The 20,132-nt window shown below is 43.8% G+C and overlaps 1 pseudogene; it reads right to left on the bottom strand.

The window, feature by feature from the left end:
* Positions 1-1,091: 1,091 nt before the first annotated feature.
* Positions 1,092-1,196, bottom strand: LOC113832807 (annotated as a pseudogene).
* Between the last annotated feature and the right edge of the window lie 18,936 nt (positions 1,197-20,132).

The following is a 20,132-nucleotide window of genomic DNA, read 5'->3' as shown; positions in this document are numbered from 1 at the left end:
AATTAAACCTGTAACATCCAGCTCCAGTGATTAAACTCTCTATCAAATGACCTCAGATTCACAAGGCTTTAAACTGATCTCATAGCCTTATTATTTAAATGTTATTTTCTTAGCCTTCTTATTTTTCAGCTTTTTGTAAAATAGAAAACAACGTTCACATTTTGAGCAGTGTTTATACAATGCTATGTTGTCCTTCTTGGTATTGTTTTCCCCAACACTTCTACAAAATCTCTATGGTATTCTAAATGTCTTCACCCCTTATAAAGGAAAGTTACCATTGCTGTTGCCAAGTGGGGATGTTTTGTCCTCCAAAAGCAATTCGTAATGAAAATGACTAGCCTTTACACAACTTTCTTGCAGTTAGCAGGGCAGATGTCATGTGTGTTATTGCAATTCACTGACCAAAGAGTCAGAAACTGATTTAAGATAAAATGGCACCTCTGTGTTTCTGGAAAGGACACGGAAGCCAGGGGGCTGTAAGGAGGAATGGTTTTCTTGCTTTCTGTCAACTGGCCCTTTCCTGGCCAGATATGGGAAAGCAGCCTTAGAAAGTGGCACCTGCAGTGTGAAAGGCTGGCATTCCTCTCTGTGGTTTACTCCAAGGTGGTGCTGGTGCTGGAAAGAGTTAGCAGAGCTGCAAACAACTGTCAACTGGGAATCCAATGCAGACAATGGGGAACCAGCCAAAGGCAGCATGGTAAAGAGATGCACGTGCTCCTTACATTCTGGGTCCCTCAGCAACAGGCAGATAGTGCCAGCTACTCCATGCTCTCTCTATCTCAGCATCTCTTTGCTACCAAATGGTCTTTCCATTTGGTAAAGGTCTGAAACCTATAGCAGAGTTTCTCCCACTTTGCTCTGACCGACCATTGTTCCTTTTTTTATTCTTTTTTTTAAATGATTTTATTTATTTATTATGTATACAACATTCTGCTTCCATGTATATCTGCACACCAGCAGAGGGCACCAGATCTCATAATGGATGGTTGTGAGCCACCATGTGGTTGCTGGGAATTGAACTCAGGACCTCTAGAAAAGCAGTCAGTGCTCTTAACCTCTGAGCCATCTCTCCAGCCCCCTTTTTTAATTCTTATATTCCTTCTTATATGTATCAAAACACATACAACAGTGAGTTCTGGGTTGCAAAAGAAATTTTGTCTAATCTGCCTTTGTCTGCCAGCTGAACAAAAACATATGCAAGTGCTACCCACCACTGTTGTTGATAGACACTTTGATATACGACTTTCTTTGTTCTAAAACTAATAAAAGCTTATGTAACCTCCCCAGTGAAACATGGTGCTCAAGGAAGCTTGAATCTATATTTTTGGGCCATGGTCACTTCTGTTTGGCTCCAGAATAAACTATCTCATTCCTTTTGAGATCAGAACTGCTTCTGAGTCCACACAAAACAAAATCTCAAATCCCAGCTCTGCAGACGCAAGCAAGCTCAGCCTCCAGAAGGCCACCCTCCCTTAAAAGACAAAGCTGATCAATATTCTACCTGAGCTTAGGCCTTGACCACACAAGACCACAAGCTACAGTTTGAATCCTTTTGCATGAAGGGTCTGTTGGGAACTTGGGCGGCCATATTTTAAGTCACCTATTCCCTTTCCTTTGTTTAAGAAGCTGCTTGGCTGACCTCCTCTTGGTCATAGGTGCCTTTTCCATCTGGTTGGAGCAGATGTCCCTAGAAAGCCTTCCCTGAATTCCTCTGGGTCTAGCTTTATTTCTATCATTTCTAGACCCAAACACAAGACTGTAGTAACACCATGAATGTTTGCTCCCGGCCGGGCGTTGGTGGCGCACGCCTTTAATCCCAGCACTCGGAGGCAGAGGCAGGTGGATCTCTGTGAGTTCGAGACCAGCCTGGTCTACAAGAGCTAGTTCCAGGACAGAGAAACCCTGTCTCGAAAAACCAAAAAAAAAAAAAAAAAAAAAAAAAAAGAATGTTTGCTCCCCTCCAGAATAACGTGGAATTTCTTCCAAGTTCATGGTCAGCATATACTAATCTATTTGTTCAAAGCTTTGGGACAAAAATAATCTATTCACAAGTCTTGGTCCCTGCTAGATAGCAGACATGTTGCTAAATCTGAGATGCAAAATTAATAATGATTTACTTCCTACCATTTAGGCATCCTTTGGGCTTCCAGGAGTGATGGGAAAATAAAGCTAGCCCATTGTGAGAAAGATTATAGTGGAGAGAAAAGGAGTGCTGGTAAAAGAGGTAAAGGATTTGATCAGGTAGCCAGACAGAAGTGTGGCTGCTATGAGGCCTTCCTAGCTCAGACATGTGTCATGGGCACATGTCTGAGTATCACTGTTTTTTGTTTGTTTTGAGACAGAGCTTCATTATGTATCCCTAGCTGGACTGGAGCTCACTATTTAGACCAGGTTGGCCTCAAACTCATAGATATCTGCCTGCCTTTGCCTTCCAAGTGCTGGCATTAAAGGCAGGTACCACCTCTACAGGCAGTATGTATGACCCTTGGCATGTTGTTGATGAAGTAGGGACAAAGAAATGGAGAAGCTTGCTCATTCACTCAGCAAACATTCTTTGGAGGTGGGTAAGGACTTTATGTTTGGACTTGAAGATAGCAATCAAGATAAAGCTCACTCAAGCTTTTCCAAGCTTAACTTCTAGGTCTGTGGTTCTCAACCTTCCTGATGCTGTGACCCTTTAATACAGTTCCTCATGATGTGGTGGCCCATGACCATAAAATTATTTAGTTACTACTTAATTACTATAATTTTGCTACTGTTATGAACTAAAATGTTAATATCTGATATGTAGTATATCTAATATGTGACCCCTGTGAAAGGGTTGTTTGACCCCCCCCCCAAAGGGGTTGTGACTCACGGGTTGAGAATCACTGTTCTAAATTAATGAGATTCACAGGAAATGAGCAAATATAAGCCATGGAGATAAGAGCCAGAGAGAGGGCAACCCAGAATGATATGACAGTGAGGAAGGGGCATCTTTAGATAGATGGGCACAGGCACTAGCTAGAAGCCAACAGCAGAGGAGGTAGACACAGAAGGTGACCAAGCAAAGGACAAAAGCGAGTGCAGAGATGAGGAAGGAGGTGGGGAGAGTAGGCCCTGAACACTAAGACAGCAGCTTCGAAACTCAAACTTTATTCACAATTGCTTTACTAGAAGCCAAAGAGTGATAAGTTTGAAGGTCTCATCAGTTGAAGACTTGTTATTTTGTTTTGGTTTGGTTTGGTTTGGTGTTTCGAGACAGGGTTTCTCTGTGGCTTTGGAGTCTGTCCTGGAACTAACTCTTGTAGATCAAGCTGGTCTCGAACTCACAGAGATCAGCCTGCCTCTGCCTCCTGAGTGCTGGGACTAAAGGCGTGTGCCACCAAGCGCCAGGTGACTTGGTTTTTTTTTTGTTTTGTTTTGTTTTTACACATCTAAAACTTATATAAACAGTCTCAGACAGGGATAAACATCAACCTTCCACATCAGTGTGCTTCAAAGACATACCTTTTATCCTAGCATTTGAGGCAGAAGCAGGTGGATCTCTGTGAGTTCAAGACCAGACTGGTCTACAGAGTGAGTTCCAGGACAGCTAGGGCTGCTACACAGAGAAACCCTGTCTCAAAAAAATTTATTATACATAATAAATTTTTTTATATATATATCATACCTATCCAGCCTCCTCCAAAGAAAATCAGGGCTGACAAAGTCAATAGAGGAAAATAAGAATTTCAAATTTAGAGAGGCCTTCACTGCTGTCTAGTCCAACCCTTTCCTTTCATACCCATTTCACAGCTGGACAAAGCAAGAATCACAGTGCTTATGTAAAATCAATAGGACAACTGGAACCAGAAAGATCCCAGGTCTTCTAACTTCCAGTTTTCATGCTCTTAGTGGCAGTAATTCTATTTTGTGAAAGACGCAGGCATGTGATCAGTATTTGTCTCCTCAGCTGAAGAAATGATGTTACTACCCCACATATGTCAACTCAACAATCACAAACCAGCCACATGAATCTATGTATGTACAATTGAAAGACCCCCGCCCTTAGCTTTCTCTTTTAAGTTTTCCCGCATGCAGCTGGCGAATACATCCTCCCCTGCACCCCCTGACCCTTGATCCCCACAGCTGCCGGCACTTCCCCGCAGCCGCGCAAGGCCGGCCCCGGCCCCCCTGGACCGCTCCGTCCCAAGGTCTCCGCCCCCAAGGTCAGCCACCTGGGCACGGAGGGAGGAATCAAGTCTGTTGTACCAGACACCAGACCTTGAGAATATGCTGATCTGGAATGGCTCTGTGCCTCATTTGAACCATCAAATAGAATCCCTGCTCCTAGCTTGCGCCTTTTTCCCTATATAAGGACGCCTTTCCCTTGGGGCGGGCGCGCTTGGCCTCAGAAAAGCTAAGTCGCCCCGGGTACCCGCGTCTCCAATAAAGCCTCTTGTTTTTTTACATCCAGTTCGTGGCCTCGCTGGTTCCTGGGTGTGTGGGTCTCCCTCTACGAAAGTGCCTCTTCGGGGTCTTTCATTTGGGGGCTCGGTCCGGGATCGAGACCCGCCCAGGGACCACCGACCCACGTCTGGGAGGTAAGTGTTGTGCGGATCCGCTGTTTTGTCTTGTCTGGTCTGAGTCTGTCTTGTGAATTGCGCTTGCGTTTGTAGTATACAGCTGTGTACATTTGTAGGCGGATCCGAGGAGGGACTGACGGGTCCGAACTCCCGACCGCGGCTCCAGGAGACGTCCTGGTAGCGTTTGAAGCCCTCTGTGTGAGGGATTTGTATTTTGAACTTGGGAAGCCCTCAATGTGAGGGATTTGTACTTTGAAAACTGCGCTGCGAAAACCTGTTCTGTGTTCTGTGTTGTTTGGCCTTTGTTTTATAATTGATGTGCATAAACGCAAATGAATTACTCTTTGTTCCTCAGCTCGAGCGTATAAACTTATCTGGCCTGATCCGGACATCTAAACGGCCTTAAAGTTATTAAGAACTGTAAAAAGGACTTTGATAAAATTTTGATGTTAACTGAGAAATGAAAAAAAAAAATGTAGGAGACTTAAATAATAAAGAGGGAAAGAAAAAAAAAAGAAAACTTGTCTAAGAATGTCTAAGAGAGTCAGAGAAATGAACTAAAAGGTTATAGAAAATTAAAGCAAGCAAGTCATAGCAGAGAAGATTGTTACAGAAAGTTATGGAGGGTCAAAGCAAGTTGTAAAAGGTCAGAGGAAAGTTGTTAAAAATCAGAAAAAAGGTTATTATAAGTCAGAGAAAAATGTAAACTGTGCTATGGTTTCTCATGTCTAAAATTTTAACCATATTAAGCTAATTCTGTTTTATATATACTTGTTTTAAAATGTTCATATGACTTGACTGGTCGCCATTTTGCTAAAATTAAAAAAGGAATACTTAAACCGCCATCTTGACTAAAGATGACCGCATGGAAATTAGAGGTACCATCTTAGAAACAAGTTTTTCAATTGAGATTTACAATGTTAATGCTTCTATATATTACAGAAAGACCTTAAGGGAATTTAAATTTCTTTTTAAAACCAGTTTTTTTTATGTTTGTTTTTATTAATGTTTGTACTTAAAGAGCTTCAATTTAAAATTATTTTTGAGCAAAGCCTGACAATGTAAAGTTTTTGTTTTATGAAAGATGCTGATCTATTATATGATATTACAGTTTATATTTTAGAAATAAATTTAGGATGTTGATAACACACACCTTTAAGCTCAGGATGTTGGTAACACACGCCTTAAGTTTAGAACATTGGTGACACACGCCTTTAATCCCACCACTCGGGAGTAAGAGGCAGATGGATCTTTATGAGTTCAAGGCCTGTCTGGTCCGGCAGATCGAATTCCAGGACAGGCTCCAAAGTCACAGAAAAACCCTGCCTAAGAAAGAAGTTAAGCTACTGTTTAAGGAATATAAGGTAGCTCTATGCAGTTTTAAGTTCAGCTGTGCTGTTTCAAACATCTTACTAAGTTAAAACCAGTTACAGTCAGACTAAAAATTATTTACAGAAATAAGACCTTACCTAGCCACCTGTATACTTAATGTGTGCTTAAGGCAAGTAATTAAAACAGACAAACAGACCTCTAATGCTTCAGAGATCTTCAGAATATGGCATTTAAATTGTTATCTTTAAAGTTTATAATGTCAGACAGACTGCCAGATCCTGACAATGACCCGAAGATTACAGGCACCTCAGTTCCTGCACCTGGACCAATGAGCAGATGCTCAGATATGAAACCTGCCGCCTGCCAGAACCTGGCCGAGACTGTGGACAAAGCTGCTGGACGCTGGAAAATTGATTGTACCCCTTTGCCTAGACAAAACAAGGTCAGTCTTTTCCATGTCCCTCTTCCACAGAGAGAAAATAAAACCTCTCACAGATAGGCCTGGCGAAGATTGTTGTTCTTTGAGACAGCTGCCTCCAACGGTAATGGAGAAACTTGGGTTTGGCTAACTGTATATGGACCTACTTCTAACTGGCTTCTGTCACTTTTTAGTAGATTCGGATAAAATATACCCTTCTCAGATCTCTGAAATATTACTGGTTGTCAGCTTGACAGCATCAGACAGTTAGATCCACTATAGACTAGTCAGTATGTTAGCTGATAAAATAATGACTATCTACTGTTCAGGCACAAGCTCAAGGTTTTTAAGTTTATTTTGGTTGTCATCTAAGTACAAACTTAAAGGGCTTTTCATCAGGCCAAAGGCACCCCTGTCCAATCCATACCTAGCTCTCTGGACAGAAGAAAAATGTACATGCTTATAGCCCAAATCTGTAGTTTTTGCTAGGACTCAAAGTTATAAATGTGTTCTTGCTGTTTGAACAGATATCCAGATATCTGCTTTTTCTGCACTGTGGGCTTCTATAAATAAGTTTTAACCTCTGTTCCTAGTTTAAATATGTCTTAAACAGGTTTCTGCTTCTGACAGACATCTGAGTACCAGTTGCTGACTTCAGACTGTTCTAAGTAGACTGCGAACCCTAGACTTGCTATGGATGTGAACTAGTCTGCTGATATGGACACCCCCTATCTCTGCAACAGTGTCTGCTAACCAGAAGCCCCTGATGGATTCCCCGTTGCCTAAATTCCTTTTTGTTTTTGACTAGCATTTCAACCTTCTGGGGTCCTTAACTTCGTCCCAAAGTCAGCAGGAAGCAGTTTGGAAAAGAATTTCGCCGTCCATTCTCCCTGGTTGAAATGCTAAGTCAAAGGGAACTTCCTTGCGAGGGGATGCCAGTACCTATCACTCCCTGATGGGGACACTAGAGACTGGGTCCTCCTACTCCCCCTAGCATACCCCTAGGCCATATGGGCTCACACCTTTAAAAAAAAAAAAAAAAACTTATAAAGACCAGAGGGACCATCCTACCATTCCCCATTCCTACCAGATCGGGGACACTGTCTGGGTCCGGCGTCACCAGACCTCAGCGCCTACCAGTTGTGAAACTGCCATGCAGCACAAGCTCACATTGTCTGAGGTCTCAGGAAAGGGGCTATGCATAGGCAGTACTGGTTTGACCCCCTGCGTCTCTACCACTGTTCTCAACACCACCATTGACTTTCGTATATTGACAGAACTTTGGCCCAGAGTCACGTATCACCAACCTGAATGTGTTTATAGGGTACTAGAGAAGTCAACCCGACATCAGAGGGAGCCAATGTCCTTAACCGTGGCCCTATTATTCGGGGGAATAACTATGGGAGGTATAGCAGCTGGCATAGGAACTGGTACGGTTGCCTTACAGGAAACTAGTCATTTCAAACTTCTACAGCAAGCCATGCATACCGATATCCAGGCCCTAGAAGAGTCAATAAGCGCACTTGAGAAATCCTTAACATCACTCTCTGATGTTAAGTCCTGCAGAACAGACGAGGGTTAGATTTATTATTTTTAATAGTTAGAGACAGCATGGCCAAGCTTAGAGAAAGACTTAACCAGAGACCTCTGAATGAAAGATTCCATTCAGTTACAAGAGAAATGGGGGAATGAAAGACCCCCCGCCCTTAGCTTTCTCTTTTAAGTTTTCCCGCATGCAGCTGGCGAATACATCCTCCCCTGCACCCCCTGACCCTTGATCCCCACAGCTGCCGGCACTTCCCCGCAGCCGCGCAAGGCCGGCCCCGGCCCCCCTGGACCGCTCCGTCCCAAGGTCTCCGTCCCAAGGAATCAAGTCTGTTGTACCAGACACCAGACCTTGAGAATATGCTGATCTGGAATGGCTCTGTGCCTCATTTGAACCATCAAATAGAATCCCTGCTCCTAGCTTGCGCCTTTTTCCCTATATAAGGACGCCTTTCCCTTGGGGCGGGCGCGCTTGGCCTCAGAAAAGCTAAGTCGCCCCGGGTACCCGCGTCTCCAATAAAGCCTCTTGTTTTTTTACATCCAGTTCGTGGCCTCGCTGGTTCCTGGGTGTGTGGGTCTCCCTCTACGAAAGTGCCTCTTCGGGGTCTTTCACAATCTTAGAGTCTACTGAATACTTTGTCTTTCCACTCTTCCCAGTACCCCTTGTAGACACAGAGACATCACGGCTATCAAGGGCATGGAACATGAACTTGACCCTATGCAAAATGTCAGATGAGAAAACAATTAATCATCATTCTGTGATTGAGCCAGAGACACCAAGGTGGAAATACTTCTGATCTGGGGAGATGTGGGGAGAGATGATGTCTGTCATTCCAGCAGATGGTAGTAGCCCATAATAGTTGAAAACCTATTGGCCATCTCTAACTTTTCCACATGGAAAATATAGACCATGTTTGGCCTTGAGAAACTTTTGGCCTTTTCCTGTTCCGCCAAGATCCACGTAGCCTGAGAAATCCAGTGTCATATGAACTATTTTTGACCATCTAATCCCAAATGCTGAAGAAAAAAAAAACAAAAAACAAAAAAACAACTGCACCAAGCAAGGAAGGGAGGGAGTCATCCAGAACTTATGCTCACATTGAGTCCACTCAATTCTACAGGAGACAGTTCCCTCCTCTCTGATACCACAAGCATCCCCTTCTCATCCTGGAAGATTCTTCCATGTGGTTAAAGTCACTGAGAAGTTTTCTAATTGAAAACTCCCATTTGCTCAGGATTTATTTAGCTATTCCTTTGACACACTCCTGCTAGCTCTGTAGCTCCTGTGGGAATTGGACAGGGACATTTACTTGTAAGTCCCCAAAGCACGCTAAAATGACAAGTGGAGAAGAGCCATCTGGCAAATGGTTGGTAAAAAAAAAAAATACTTTCCCTAGATTTGCTTTCCTTGTAAGTCCCATGCAAGGGAGTCTAGCACATGCAGTCAAAGCAAATCTGAAAGTGTCCCGTGTGCTCCTGACCCAAGTCTCCTTGGTGAGTTATCTGGGGAAGGCAAACATGCAGACACCTTCCAGGTATAAATTGCAGGCTCAAGAAGGCAGGCAGACTCCCCACCCCACAAGGTTAGGAGTAGAACTGGATCTTAGGAAGACTTCTGATAGGTTCCCCTCAAAACCATCACAGCACCCTGCACTAATGGGAATGTCTTGCCTGGCAGTTATAATACTCATCTGGGTAAGTTATTCCTCATCTAAGACCTCTGGTGCCTTTCTGTCCCTCAGAACCCTGAATAGAGTTCCAGACACTGAATGCCATTACTGGTGTATGGAAGTTTCTAGCTTAGGTCCAATTTGATTTGTCTCTGTGTTGCCTCCCAAGTGTACCTTCTGTAACAGTCCTACTATCTAGTTCCCGTGAGTGTGGTGACCAACAGAGATGGCAATAGCCTCCATTGTTTTGGAAGCCTCTTGGGGCTCCCTGGCCAACAACCTTGTTAGGAGATGACTCATACCTGGCACTGGGATTTTTGGTTAAAGACTTACGGCTCTGGGACCAGTATTATCCACTCATGAAGGGCACTTGTATACATTTTTTTTTTTTTTTAAAAAGAGTCAATTGAATCTATTAGTTACTTATAACTTAATAGGTTTCTTTCTTTTTTTTGTTTTCATTTTTGCTTTTTGAGACAGGGTTTCTCTGTGTAGTTTTGGAGCCTGTCCTGGAACTTGCTCTGTAGACCATCTGTCTGCCTCTGCCTCCCTAGTGCTGGGATTAAAGGCATGCTCCACCAACACCAGGCAACTTAATAGGTTTCTATATGGGCTTTTTCTTATTTCTATGGTTTGGTTGACCCTCCCCAACTCTTCCCCTTGCCCTCATCCTTTCCATGTCCCTCTCTGACCCTTTTCAGCCCCAATGTCATCCTACTCTACTATCTCCCCCCCCCCAAGTCTCCACCCACACACACACACAACTCAAGTCTCCTTACTTACTTCTGGCCCCTACAGACACTCATTCCAACACAGAAATCTAAAAATCCAAAGCTCTACATATGAAAGAGAACATGAGACCTTCTTTCCAAGCCTGGGTTATCGAATTCAGTATCAGTTTTTCCATTTCTATCCATTTTCCTATAAATTTTATACCTCCCTTTCTTTAGTGCTGAATAGAATCCTGTTAAGTGTCCTACTACATTGTCATTGTCCATCCATCAACTGATGGATATCTTGGGTTGTTTTCTTTTGCTAGCGATTGTGATCAGAGCAACAATGACCATGGTGTGCAGGTCTTTCTGGTATGGAGTCATTTAGGTACACTCCTGGAGTGGTAAAGCTGGAGTGTTATTTTTAGCTTTTCAGGAAATGGCCATAGTGGCTGTATCTGTTTACCCTCTGCCCCACAGTGATGAGGGTTCCCCTTTCCCCACACTTTCTCTCATGCTTTCTGTCATATATTTTCTTGATGGTAACCCTTCTGGCAGGGAGAGACAGCATCTCAAAGTAGCTTTACTTTGTACTTCCCTCATGATTGTAGAAGTTGAACACATTTGAAAATGTTTACTAGCCTTCATTCTGTTTAGATCCATGGCCTATTTTTAGATTAGGTTGTTCCCTTGATGTTTAGGGTGTGTGTGTGTGTGTGTGTGTGTGTGTGTGTGTGTGTGTGTGTGTGTGTGCGCGCGCGCACGCGCGCGCATGTTATCGCTCCTTTGTCAGATGCTTGATATAGTGGGCCATGTAACATGAACACACAGCAGCTGTGGCTACCTGCAGGAGAGTCAAAAAGAGAAATAAGGAATGAAAGTTAAAAGGGGATTAGTTGAAAAGGCGGCCTACAGGAACTGGAGGGGAATAAAGGAGACTAATAGGCCAAGACTGGGCCAGGTTCACAGCTCCAGGTGACAGGCTGTGGCTTCTTTTTCATTCACACATAATAGGCCCTCAGCTACTTAAGGGCACTGCCTCAGGGAGGAATTAGCATGCTCCATGTTTGCCTGAAGTCACACCACAGAGAACAGGAGAGACCCTAGTTAGCCACCCATCCCCATATCCACATCAGACCTAGCCATTTTCCTGAGAGAGACGACAAGCATATTGCCTTCCATAACCCTCACACAAATCTGCTTCCAAACGGCTGTGAAGATGAATAGAAAGAACAGGGACCTTCAGGAGCCACAGCACCTGAATCAGCAAAGTGTCCAAGGGCATTGAGCTAGTCTTCTCTTGGAAAGGTGACAATTATTTTACTGACCTTCCATCCCTTTGCTTGTATGATAATCAAATAAATAACTAAAATAAAAGTGTAAGAGGGCAAATATATTCCCAGTATATTGCATACTGTGAAGTTGAAAAACAAATTAAAAACAAAAAGAGGCTTCTGGGACATCCTGTAACAGCCCTCAGTAGGTTTTGAGCCGGGCTCTGCTTCTCATGGAGTTCTCAGCAGTCTCTGAGGAAGGGGACAGAGAAGACCGAATGTGTACCATTTCTGCAGCCTTCAAGGGCTGTGAACTCTCTAGGGTGGCTGGATCAGGCCTCATGGTTCAGCCTTGGAGATGAGTCTGGAAACAGAAAGCCTCAGGCTCCCATGCTGGCAAATGCTGGACAGGGAGCAGAAACCATTAACTAAAATCTAATCAAGCCCAGAAAAAGCCTTTAATAAAGTGCCAAACATACTCCACTTCAAGGTAAAATAGCTTATTGTGTATCTCACTAACTATGCCATATGGGTCCCGGAGCTATGACCGCATATCTTAGATTATTTTAGTACCTGGAAATTGGTGCTTTGGTTTAAAATTTTTAAGCATAATTTGTGTGTGTGTGTGTGTGTGTGTGTGTGTGTGTGTGTGTGTGTGTGTGTGAGAGAGAGAGAGAGAGAGAGAGAGAGAGAGAGAGAGAGAGAGAGAGAGCACATTCCTGCCACCTATACATATGGAGGTCAGGGGTCAATTCTTTTCTTCCACTACCTGGGTTCTGGGGATGAGCTCAGGTTTTAGGCTGCACCATTCGCCCTGCTAAACCATCTTACCTGTTTCAGAGACAACAGTCTATGGGGTGTGAGGTGCTTGGCAGTTAGGATGCGCATGCAAGATTTGTCTTTCTAATACGTTGGGTTTATTCACACAAACATGCATTGGGACATCTTGCTAATGTCAAAGTTAAACAGACCTCCTACGCATCAGGGAACAGTTGTTTTGGCAGAAATACTGCTGTGGGGAATCTTCTCCACTGAGGAAGCTTCGGAAACTTGCAGACTTGACCCACATCCTCTGTGAAGTCCTTCAGCTGTGACAGGCTGGGAGGATGGCTCTGGTGGAGATGCAGGAGGTCCTGGAGAGTGTATAGGCCAATGGCTGTCTGGTGTAGACCCAGTGACAGTGCCACAAGTTCAACAGTCACTGAGGTCAGGGCCACACACAGAGTCTGGAGTCCTCTCTCTGAAGGGTATCAACACAGTGGCTAGAGAAGCCATGTCTCAGGATCACGGCAGTGAGTTCCTAGAGACCAGTTGTCATATAATTTCATTGGGCGATAGCTTTGTGCTATCAGGGCTCCTAACTTGGGGGACTGATCCACCAGCAGTCAGCACCATCTTGGGTTTTAGTTCATTAACACACTAAGGCCTATCTTGGGCTCAGGCACTACATTATTTCAAGTCACACAAAATGGCTTTGGAGTTACACCATCAGTATTTTTTTTAATGATATTTATTCTATGTGCATTGGTGTTTTGTTTCCAATATAATATTTATTCTATGTGCATTGGTGTTTTGCCTCCATGTATGTATGTCTTTATAAGGGTGTCAGATCCCCTGGAACTGGAGTTACAGATAGTAACAGAGTTACAGATAGATACATGAGCTGCTGCCATGTGGGTTCTGGGAATTGCAGCCATCTCACCAGCTCCACAGTATGGTTTTTTAAGTTATGTTCCTTAACCATTTCTCAGTTTGGTTTAAACGATGGCTAACAAAACAAATGACAAAACTGAGCTTTGTCCCACATGCCAGCCTTCCACAGTTACATACCTGTCCTCTTTTCTGTACTCTATTCTACATCAGAGACATAGGTGTGGCCCCAGGCCCTCACCTTAGCTGCTCCCATATAGGATCTGCAGACTAGGTGGGACTGCTGGGGCTGCTGGACTGACAGCTGCTTTTACCCAAATTTCTTAAGGAGAAGGTACCCTATGGAATCTCTTAAAGACTCTCTCTCTCTCTCTCTCTCTCTCTCTCTCTCTCTCTCTCTCTCTCGACTTTGTTGTAAGAGCCCTTATCTAATATGCACAAAGCCCTTGGGGTTTGAGTCTCCAGCACGCTTTAAATAGAGCTTGGTGGCACCTGCCTGTAATTTCAGCACAGGCAGAGGTAGAGACAGGAGGATTAGACATTCAAGGCAATCCTCTGCTATATGAAAAGTTTAAAGCCAGCTTGGGCTTCATGTGACAAGAAAATCAAACCAACCAAACAAGCAAACTCAATGTTATAAAAAACAACGAAAAATTTTGTAACTGTTCATCACGACATAGATATAGACAGCATGGCACATTAAGTTAAAAAGTTGCCAAATGGCTTACCATAGCCTCCTGTTATATTTTGTTTTAAATAGAATTGACATATGTGCTCTTTCACTTTTTCTAAAATGTATATCCATACATTATAACCAAAAGACTGGGAGAATACCCACTGAAATACTAGGAACAATTATGGGTGAATGGTAAGATTTTCTGTACCCTTTTATTTTCAATATTGGGGATCAAATTCAGGACCTCAAGGATGCTAAGCAAGTGCTCTACCACAGTGGGCGGGGCCTCCCCCATTGATCACTAATTGAGAAAATACCTCACAGCTGGATCTCATGGAGGTATTTCCTCAAACTGAGGCTCCTTCCTCTCTTGGCATGTGTCAAGTTGACACACAAAACCAGTCAATACAACTGACCCCTTATCAGCTTGACACAAAGGCATCACTATTAAGCCACAACCCTTCCTTTCTTATTCATCCCCAAGATCTCACATTAAAACATCAACAACTTTAGAAGCCCCACAGTCTTAACACATTAAAATCTCAGTTCCTTTAAAATCTTCAATCTCTTAAAATCCAAAGTCTTAAAATTCAAAGTCTCTCAGCTGTGGGCTCCAGTAAAATACTTTCTGACTTGAACGGGGAAGAATCAGGGCACAGTCACAATCAAATCAAAACCAAACCCCAACCTTCCAATGTCTGGGATCCACTCATGATCTTCTGGGCTCCTCCAAAGGGCTTGGGTCACTTGTCCAGCTCTGCCCTCTACAGCACACATAACTTGTCTTCTAGGCTCTGGCTGGATGCACTCCACTGCTGCTGTTGTTCTTGGTGCTCAACCCATGATATTGGCATCTCCAAAATGCTGGGTCTCTCACTGCAACTGGTCAGCACTCTCACCAATAGCCTCCCATAGGTTCTCTTCATGGTGTCAAGGTGTCAAGACTCAACTACTTTGCATGGTCTCTTCAGTCCTGTGCCTTCAACACTTTCCAGAAGATTTTACCTCAGTGATGCTGGTCTCTTCTTAATCACTGCTAATTTCGTAGCTCCAGCTCACCAGCATCAAGTATCCCAGCAAAGCAAAGTTTTGCTTTTGTAGTTCTGGTATCTTGTAAATCACAGTTGATTCTTCAGCCCTAGCTAACCAGAACCACAGGATCTTAATTCACAATAACAAATGGCCTCAAAAGTCTTTAAATTTCCCTCTGAAACTTTACCAACCAGTCCTCCATCGTCTGCACTGCTCTTAACATTCTTATCTTCCAAGCTCCTAAAGAACATCCCACTGAGCTCTTAACACTCATGGACTCTTGCCCAAAGTTCCAAAGTCCTTCCACAATCCTCCCCAAAACATGGTCAGGTCTGTCACAGCAATACAGTACTCCTGGTGCCAACTTGTCTTAGTGTTCTATTGCTGCTATGAAACACTATGACCAAAAAGCAAGTAGAGAAGGAAAGGGTTTGTTTGGTTTACTCTTCCAAATTGCTGTTCATTACTTAAGAAAGTCAGGACAGGAACTCAAACAGGGCAGAATCCTGGAGGCAGGAGCTGATGTGGAGGCCATGGAGGGGTGCTACTTACCATCTTGCTTCCCCTGGCCTGCACAGCATACCTTCTTATAGAACCCAGAACTAGTAGCCTAGGGCTGGCACCACCCACTATGGGCTGGGCCCTCCCTCATTGATCACTAACTGAGAAAATGCTTTACAGCTGGATCTCACGTAGGCATTTCCTCAGCTGAGGCTCCATCTTCTATGATGACTCTAGCTTGTGTCAAGTTGACACACAAAACCAGTCAGTACATAACAAATCATGTTGCAGAGACACCCCAAAAGGTGTCATTCATCCAAGAGTGATGAACATTAACCTTGAATATGGAATCCCAGCAGGCAAGAGTGTGAGCCATGAGGATATCCATGAGATCAGGGCAAGCCTGGGCTACATAGCGAGTTCTAACCAGCCTGGATAGCCTGTCTTAAAAAGAAAAGAAACAAAACAAAACAAAACAAAACAAAAACACCCAAATGAACAGAAGACATATAAGAAACAGAGGAAAGGGAAGCTGGCTCAGGAAGGAAATTTCCAGCTACAGTTTGCTATCGATTTCCTTCCCTGCCTTATCTTCTTCCTGTTTCCTACACCACAGTAAAGAAACAAGACTTCCTTTCTGAGCAACTGAGACCTAGACCAGAGACTTATCCAGATACCTGATACAATCTCACACTTTTCTGATGAAATGGAAAATCAAAAATTAGTTTTTAAGAAATGTTCGTGACTAATGGTCTTTGAAAGACACCATGTGCTACAAACAACCCTCCAGAGTTGGTTTTATTTGCCTCAGGTTTTACAGACAGCGTCAGAGGCTCCCAGAAGTAGTCAGTCGTCAGTGGGCTAGACTGAGCTGTGAATTCAAGTCTGTGTGCAGTGTTCTCTCATGCTTTGACATCCTTGATGACAGCCATGAACATCAATCAGGGCAGGTCATACCTGATGTCCCCAGGAGGGCAGACTGCTCTTTTGTTTGTAAGTACCCTGAGTGAAGATGTGTCCTGACACCTGGGGTCAGCTTGTTGGGCAAGCCAGAGTCGATAATCAGTCCTTCATACCCTGACAGGGATCCAGCCATCTGAGGCTCTCCAAGAGTGAATATAGCCTGATTGTTTTAGTTTTAGAGGTGGGCTAGGGGATGTGGTTCACCAATAAAGTATTTGTATAGCAAGAGAGGCAGGTGGGAGCATGCGCACTCGCGCGCACACACACACACACACACACACACACACACACACACACACAGAGAGAGAGAGAGAGAGAGAGAGAGAGAGAGAGAGAGAGAGGAACTGAGGAAAACATTTGAAAAATATTCTAGGTATTAGGGAGATGGCTCAGTGAGTGATGTGCTTGCTATAGAAGCATAAACATCTGCAATCAGCCCCTCATCACCCCTGTGAAAACCAGGGGGAGCACACACATCTGTAACCCCAGCATACAGGGAAGGGGGGTGACAAACCGATCCCCAGAGCACACTGCCCAGGCAGTCTAGTTGCATTGGTTCACTCCAAGGTTTATTGAAGGATCCTGTCTCAAAAATTAGGTGGCAAACAGAGGTAGACACCAAACATTGGTTCCTAGCCTCCACACACAGAGACGCACACGCACATGCACACTCACACCCACGCTCACTTTTAAAATGCTCTAGATCTTTCCTTTTGCCGATTTCCTGTTTACTGTTATCCTGCTAAGCTCTTCGAGGGACCCTTCTAGAAGAAGGCTGGGGTATGACTAGCTCCCTCTAGACCTCAGGCCTTTCCTGGTTGCCCATGGCCCAGCCTCAGCTCTGCAGTTGTGCCTCCTTTGCGGTCTCCGTATACCCACCCTAAGAGAATAGTGCACAGGAACCAAGAAGCCGTGCACCTGAAACAGTTCTGTTATTTTTATATGTGTATTTTCTCCTTAAGTCTCCACAACAGACCCTTACAGCGTGATAACACCATTTACAGACGAGAAATCAGAGCCGTTCAGAGCTGAAGTAATTTACCCTTGGCCACCGATGCATAATTCGGGCAGTAATTGACTTTAACAATACTTCCTTTAAAGCAGCTGGGGACAACACAACTCTAATCTATCTGCTGGGGGCTGTTAGAAGCAGTTAATTAGGGGATGAGTCAGGAGCCACCCCTCCAGCAGTAGTTAGCAGATAAAATGCCTTAATCAAGAATTAAGATCTTCGGAGGTCATAACTTAGCATTTAGATTACAGCGCACAAATCCACCCTAAAGAGTTTATTCATTAGCAGAGGATGCTGGAAATATTTTTGCTAGGGGCATGAATAGGTGATTGATTTCCAAATTTGGTCATTGGTTAGGAATATGCAGACTCCCATACTCTTCCACATATCAGGTTTTTAAACTGCATAAGCCCAGGGCATCCTATCAGAGGCCATCTCTGCTGATTTTCTGTCTTACCACTTCCTGTGGACCTTGTCATAAGGTATGCCCTGTACATCCAAGGAAACTTTCCTTGCGAGGTACCTATTGTACAGAAAAGGCTTCGAACTTTTGTTTTGTCCACCTTGCAGGTAATCGTGACATCACCAACCCTGGGAACTTGGCTTTGGGGAAAGGGACCTTAGCCTACTGTTCCCAGCCTTTGTCAAATGATCCTTTGCCATCTACTGAGAGATTGGGTTAGGTGTGTCAACAAAGATCACACAGCTGCTGAAGGCAAGGGCAGAATTTGGGGCCAGCGCCCCTTCTACTCAGTCTACAGCCAGGCTGCCTCTTGAGAGAAGGGATTAAGTGAATAGGCCCCCTGCCCTGTCGGTCAACAAAAAGAAAAACCTTACCCTTGACAGTTTTCCAGGAAGTGAATCTTTAAGAATCCTCCTTGTGTCCTAAGCTCTGTAAAGGTCAGGCTGAATACATAAGCTGTGTTGTCTTAACAGGAAAGAAACGATGTTTGACTTGATGTGTGTTCTGAGATACATGAAATTCACCATAGGGCCATGAAAGGAAGGAAGGGCAAACCACAAACATTGCTTTCTCAGTGTCCTTTGCACAAAGGTCAGCTGTCCTTCGTGCTGGTGGCCTGGGCCTGGGAACCCTTCTGTCCATGCACTGAGACTATCAGCTGTATCTTTCTTAAGCCATCAGCCTGCCCAGGTCACCAACAAGGAAAGGCTCCTGGCCTGAAAGGATGCGAATGCCTCACCCCCAGAATCCTCGGAGGCCTACTGGCCTTCTCTGGAGGCAGTATCCACAGGGATATAAAACATAAGGTTTTTCCCTATCCATAGTGACATGTTGACTAGAAGTATTTCTGAATTGGACATAAAAAGTGAAAGAGAACATTCAGGAAATGCCTCAATGGGGAATGAATATTGAGCTACAGTCCTTAAAAACATCCCTCTCCGTGTTTGAAACACAGGAGTCTGTCGTGAAGTGTATTTATGGTGGTGAGAGTTGTGGTCTCCAGACAGCCATGCCTAGAGCCCGAATTCAGAGTGGCCATTAGTCGTGGAGACCATCAGATTCAGCCTTTTCATCACAGAGATGGGAAACAACTTCCCTGAGGCCCAGTAATAGCCAGAGGAGTGAGGGATTGGGATTCATGTTCTTTTCCAGATATCTACTTCTTATTGAAAACTACACTGCCTGCAAGCTCCAGCCCAAGCTGGGTAAACATCTCTGCATCTTCTGTATCTAGGAATCCTTAGTAGCTGCACTGAGGACCACATACCGGATAAGCTGTCCTTCCCATGCTTATCTGGAATTGTTGTTTTTTCTCCCTCTCTCTCCCTCCCTCCCTTCCCCACCCCACCCCCTTGTGCTGGAGATCAATCTCACAGCCTTGCATATGCTAAGTACATACTCAACCACTTGGAGAATACACTTCCTATCTAAAGCCCTAAACAGCTGACCCCAGCTGCAATGAATGAAAATCAGTTTGTGACTGACACATTGTAAGTTTGGAGGAGTCCCTCACCAGTCCTAGCAACATCGATCGGCAGGCTAGGGGCTGCCCAGGTGAATGTGCTGATCTTAACTAGAGGGATGCCATGTCTGGGCCCAGTTAGTACACAGGAATAAAAGAGAGTGGCTAGAGAGTAAGAGAGAACCCAGTTTATTCTTCACCTTAAATATTTAGCCTCTTTGTCCTGATGTGTAAGATGCTTCTAGATCTGTCTTTCTCTTTGATTCTATCATTCGTCCCTAACCATGGCAAGTACTTATCTGAGTTAAAAGAAAAGAGGAATGAATTACGAAGACTCATAACAAAATGAGTCTATTCTATGTGATTCTATTTGTATCAAGACCTATAAACTATAAAGACAGAAAAAAACTAAACTTTGGTGTGAAGAATCAGGACAGTGGCTCACTAAGGCACAGCCTGAGGTATCGACTAGAAAAGAGGCACTGGTCCTATTTTTTGTCAGGGATGCTAATTGCATGGATGCATATAGTTATCAAAACATACCACAAATTACACTTAAATCTGCATATTTTACTATATGTAAATTGCATAAACAAATAATTTGAAGCACAATTCTGTCCAGATTCTCATTCTAGAACAACAGGTAGAAGCTAAGCACTGGCAGTTTGTGGGTACATACATACTTGTTGTTGGTTGTACTATTTTTGTACTTTAAGGATTCTTGAAATATTTCATATTAAAACCGATTTTCAAAAGTCAAGATTCAAGAAATAGAAATGGAATGATGAAATCCTACATTCAAGGTTCTTAGAGGTCATATCCTCTGTCTTCTACTTGAACCCAGTGTACTGGTTGATTTTCATTAACTTGACAC

The sequence above is a fragment of the Cricetulus griseus genome (genome assembly GCF_003668045.3).
Source record: "Cricetulus griseus strain 17A/GY chromosome 1 unlocalized genomic scaffold, alternate assembly CriGri-PICRH-1.0 chr1_1, whole genome shotgun sequence".
In the NCBI taxonomy this organism is placed as follows: Eukaryota; Metazoa; Chordata; class Mammalia; order Rodentia; family Cricetidae; genus Cricetulus; species Cricetulus griseus.
This window is presented reverse-complemented; position numbering and strand designations above follow the sequence as displayed.